Raw genomic sequence first — 6,000 nt, forward strand, 5'->3', positions numbered from 1 at the left:
TTGACATACTTTATGAAGAGCCGAAATGGTTTTATGATGAATAGCTTTATCTGTAAATACAACTATGATATTGACCTCTATTCAAAAGTGTGCCTCTTAGTTGACCTATTTTAAAGCAAATAAAATGAGAGAAATAACGAAAAAATCGTGACATTTTCCATAAAGCAAATCACATCTCCCGAGTGGCGCAGTGGTCTACGGCACTGCATCGCAGTGCTAGCTGTGCCACTAGAGATCCTGGTTCGATTCCAGGCTCTGTAGTAGCCGGCCGTGACCGGGAGACCCATGCGGCGGCGCACAATTGGCCCAGCGTCGTCCAGGGTAGTGGAGGGAATGGCCGGCAGGGAGGTAGTTCAGTTGGTAGAGCATGAGGTTTGCAACGCCAGGGTTGTGGGTTCGATTCCCACGGGGGGCCAGTATTAAAATGTAATCTATTTACTCACTAACTTTAAGTCGCTCTGGATAAGAGCGTCTGCTAAATGACTAAAATTTAAATGAAAGCATATTTCGATTTTTTAATTTAGGTGTACATTGGTTGTGATTAATGGCCCATACTGTAGGCCTCTAACGCGTCATTAAAAGAGAGATCAATGTCATTAGCTGGAACAGCGCCCCAAAACGCCAGGTCAAGTTTGTCATACCATGCTGCTATTTTAGCACCTACACAGCTTACAGCACCATATGGTTCTGAACTGCATAAAGATATCAGCAGCATATGGTTCTGAACATCATATAGATATCTGCGCCATATGGTTCTGAACTGCATAAAGATATCAGCGCCATTGGTTCCGAATTGCATAAAGATATCAGCGCCATATAGTTCTGAACTGCATAAAGATATCAGCGCCATATGGTTCTGAACTGCATAACGATATCAGCGCCATATGGTTCTGAACTGCATAACGATATCAGCGCTATTAGGTTCCGAACTGCATAAAGATATCAGCGCCATATGGTTCTGAACTGCATAAAGATATCAGCGCCATATGGATCTGAACTGCATAAAGATATCAGCGCCATATGGTTCTGAACTGCATAAAGATATCAGCGCCATATGGTTCTGAACTGCATAAAGATATCAGCGCTGCTTTTGTGTTGTTGCCGGAGACCAATACATCCAGAAATAGAAACCAGAGAGTAGGCTACAATAAGAGTTCTATAAGAGTTAAGTATGACAACTGCTATCTGCTGGCATCTGCTGATGTGGAAAGTTACAGACGACTTACATGGTGCTTCTATACAAACCAGATTCATAGTCTTTCAAATTAAACAGAAATGCCATTCTGAGGGAGGGGTCTAAGAAATACTCCCATGTCCGCTGTAGGCTACAGGCTGGGCGTCCAGCCGGGCCTGGTCTTTCCTGTCCTAGGCAAATCCCTTTGGGCCAGAGGCAGGGGCTTTGCCCGGCCGGCGACTCGAGCGGGTGGGGTTGAGCGCCCCCCACTGACAACAATAGTTGAGGTAATTTTTTGTCTGTTTGTTTTTGGAAATGCTATAGAAATGTTGTAATTTATCAATAAATTGAGTAAGTCGCTAGCTTTTTAAAATTGTATTTTAATTGACAATGTCTAAAAGTGATTTATTGAGAAATGGAGTGTAGAGGCTGGCTTTTAGCCAGCCTGCCAGTTTAGTGGATTCTGCCACTAGCACAGTCAGTTTAGTCAGCTCAGCTATCCCCATTGAGAACGTGTCTGTGCCTCGATTTAGGTTGAGCAAAACTAAACATGGTGGTGTTTGCCTTAGAAATCTCACTGGAATAAAGACCTCCATTCCTGTCATTATTGAAAGAGATTGTGATATCGCACTTCTCAAAATAGGGCTACTTAATGTTAGATCCCTCACTAACAAGGCAGTTATGGTCAATGAACTAATCACTGATCATAATCTGGATGTGATTGGCCTGACTGAAACATGGCTTAAGCCTGATTAATTTATTGTGTTAAATGAGGCCTCTCCTCCTGGTTACACTAGTGACCATATCCCCCGTGCATCCCGCAAAGGCGGAGGTGTTGCTAACATTTACCCCCCCAAAAATGACTGCGTTTTCATCTTTTGAGCTTCTAGTCATGAAATCTATGCAGCCTACTCAATCACTTTTTATAGCTACTGTTTACAGGCCTCCTGGGCCGTATACAGAGTTCCTCACTGAGTTCCCTGAATTCCTATCGGGCCTTGTAGTCATGGCAGATAATATTCTAATTTTTGGTGACTTTATTATTCACATTGAAAAGTCTACAGACCCATTCCAAAAGGTTTTCGGAGCCATCATCGACTCAGTGGGTTTTGTCCAACATGTCTCCGGACCTACTCATTGCCACAGTCATACCTTGGATCTAGTTTTGTCCCGTGGAATAAATATTGTGGATCTAAATGATTTCCTCATATCCCTGGACTATCGGACCACCATCTTATTACGTTTGCAATCGCAACAAATAATCTGCTCAGACCCCAACCAAGGACCATCAAAAGCTGTGCTATAAATTCTTGGACAACCCAAAGATTCCTAGATGCCCTTCCAGACTCCCTCCACCTACTCAAGGACGTCGGAGTACAAAAATCAGTTAATGACCTAACTGAGGATCTAAATTTAACCTTGCGTAATACCCTAGATGCAGTCGCACCCCTAAAAACAAAACACATTTGTCACAAGAAATTAGCTCCCTGGTATACAGAAAATACCAGAGCCCTGAAGTAAGCCTCCAGAAAATTGGAATGGAAATGGCACTCCACCAAACTGGAAGTCTTCCTACTAGCTTGGAAAGAAAGTACAGAGCAATATCGAAGAGCCCTCACTGCTGCTCGATCATCCTATTTTTCCAACCTAATAGAGGAGAATAAGAACAATCCAAAATGTCTATTTGATACTGTCGCAAAGCTAACTAAAAAGCAACATTCCCCAAGAGAGGATGCCTTTCACTTCAGCAGTGATTAATTAATGAACTTCTTCAACGAAAAGATCATGATCATTAGAAAGCAAACTACGGACTTCTCTTTGAATCTGTGTATTTCTCCAAAGCTCAGCTGTCCTGAGTCTGCACAAAACTGCCAGGACCTAGGATCAATGGAGACACTCAAGTTTCTTAATCCTATATCTCTTGACACATTCATGAAAATAGTCATGGCCTCTAAATCTTCAAGCTGCATACTGGACCCTATTCCAACTAAACTACTGAAATAACTATTTCCTGTGCTTGGCCCTCCTATGTTGAACATAATAAATGGCTCCCTATCCACTGGATGTGTACCAAACTCACTAAAAGTGGCAGTAATAAAGCCTCTCTTGAAAAAGCCAAACCATGACCCAGAAAATGTAAAAAACTATCAGCCTATATCAAATCAAATCAAAATCAAATCAAATTTTATTGGTCACATGCGCCGAATACAACAGGTGCAGACATTACAGTGAAATGCTTACTTACAGCCCTTAACCAACAGTGCATATTATTTTAAACAAAAAATGTATATCGAATCTCCCATTCCTCTCAACATTTTTAGAAAAAGCTGTTGTGCAGCAACTCACTGCCTTCCTGAAGACAGAAAATGTATACAAAACGCTTCAGTCTGGTTTTAGACCCCATCATAGCACTGAGACCGCACTCGTGAAGGTGGTAAATTACCTTTTAATGGCGTCAGTCCAAGGCTCTGCATCTGTCCTCGTGCTCCTAGACCTTAGTGCTCTTTTGACACCATCAATCACCACATTATTTTGGAGAGATTGGTCTACACGGACAAGTTCTTGCCTGGTTTAGATCTTATCTGTCGGAAAGATATCAATTTGTCTCTGTGGATGGTTTGTCCTCTGACAAATCAATTGTACGTTTCGGTGTTCCTCAAGGTTCCGTTTTAGGACCAGCATTGTTTTCACTATATATTTTACCTCTTGGTGATGTCATTTGGAAACACAATGTTAACTTTCATTGCTAGGCGGACGACACACAGCTCTACATTTCGATGAAACATGGTGAAGCCCCAAAATTGCCTACCCTGGAAGCATGTGTTTCAGACATAAAGGAAGTGGATGGCGGCACATTTTTTACTTTTAGAGATGCTAGTTCTAGGTCCCAAGAAACAAAGAGATTTTCTGTTGGATCTGACAATTAATCTTGATGGTTGTGCAGTCGTCTAAAAAAAAAACAGTGAAGGACCTCTGCGTTACTCTGGACCCTGATCTCTCTTTTGACGAACATATCAAGAATATTTCAAGGACAGTATTTTTCCATCTTCGTAACATTGCATAAATCAGAAACTTTTTGTCCAAAAATGATGCAGAAAGCTAATAATATGGTTTGTTCAATTGTTTTGGTTTTTACATCCTATTTCTTTCTTGTGTCACATCACAGTGAATGTATGGAGCGATCCTCATTTTACAGTTTTTAGTGATGTCTAATAAGGTTCTGAACATTATCTCTTTGAATATTCACGGATCACATAATCCTGTGAAAAGAAGGAAATGCTTATCCTATCTTAAAACAAAGAGAGTAGATACTGTATTTATAGAACAGACCCACCTATAAAATATATTTTTTAGATTCTTCAAATAGCCACCATTTACCTTGATTACAGCTTTGCACACTCTAGGCATTCTCTCAACCAGCTTCACCTGCATCTCACGAAGACACGGCGGTTGGAACCAAAAATCTTCAATTTGGACTCCAGACCAAAGGACAGATTTCCACCCATCTAATGTCCATTGCTCGTGTTTCTTGGCCCAAGCAAGTCTCTTCTTCTTATTGGTGTCCTTTACTAGTGGTTTCTTTGCAGCAATTCGACCATGAAGGCCTGATTCACGCAGTCCCCTCTGAACAGTTGATGTTGAGATGTGTCTGTTACTTGAACTCTGTGAAGCATTTATTTGGGCTGCAATTTCTGAGGCTGGTAACTCTAATGAACTTATCCTCTGCAGCAGAGGTAACTCTGGGTCTTCCTTTCCTGTGGCGGTCCTCATGAGAGCCAGTTTCATCAAAGCGCTTGATGGTGTTTCAAATCAAATCAAATCAGATTTTATTTGCCACATGCGCCGAATACAACAGGTGTAGACATTACAGTGAAATGCTTACTTAAAAGCCCTTAACCAACAATGCAGTCTATATCTCTCTCAGTTTGCGACTGCACTTGAAGAAACTTTCAAAGTTCTTCAAATTTTTCAGATTGACTGACCTTCATGTCTTAAAGTAATGATGGACTGTCATTTCTCTTTGCTTATTTGAGCTGTTCTTACCATAACATGGACTTGGTCTTTTACCAAATAGTGCTATCTTCTGTATACCACCCCTACCTTGTCACAACACAACTGATTGGCTCAAACGCATTAAGAAGGAAATAAACTCCACAAATTAACTTTTAACAAGGCACACCTGTTAATTGAAATGCATTCCAGGTGACTACCTCATGAAGATGTGTTATTTCATAGTTTTTCATGTCTTCACTATTAGTCTACAATGTAGAAAATAGTAAAAATAAAGAAAAACCCTTTTGACTGGTCCTGTATATATATATATATATATATATACACTGCTCCAAAAAATAAAGGGAACACTTAAACAACACAATGTAACTCCAAGTCAATCACACTTCTGTGAAATCAAACTGTCCACTTAGGAAGCAACACTGATTGACAATAAATGTCACATGCTGTTGTGCAAATGATATAGACAACAGGTGGAAATTATAGGCAATTAGCAAGACACCCCCAATAAAGGACTGGTTTTGCAGTGACCACAGACCACTTCTCAGTTCCTATGCTTCCTGGCTGATGTTTTGGTCACTTTTGAATGCTGGCGGTGCTTTCACTCTAGTGGTAGCATGAGACGGAGTCTACAACCCACACAAGTGGCTCAGGTAGTGCAGCTCATCCAGGATGGCACATCAATGCGAGCTGTGGCAAGAAGGTTTGCTGTGTCTGTCAGCGTAGTGTCCAGAGCATGGAGGCGCTACCAGGAGACAGGCCAGTACATCAGGAGACGTGGAGGAGGCCGTAGGAGGGCAACAACCCAGCAGCAG

This window comes from Coregonus clupeaformis, chromosome 1 (genome assembly GCF_020615455.1).
Source record: "Coregonus clupeaformis isolate EN_2021a chromosome 1, ASM2061545v1, whole genome shotgun sequence".
In the NCBI taxonomy this organism is placed as follows: domain Eukaryota; kingdom Metazoa; phylum Chordata; class Actinopteri; order Salmoniformes; family Salmonidae; genus Coregonus; species Coregonus clupeaformis.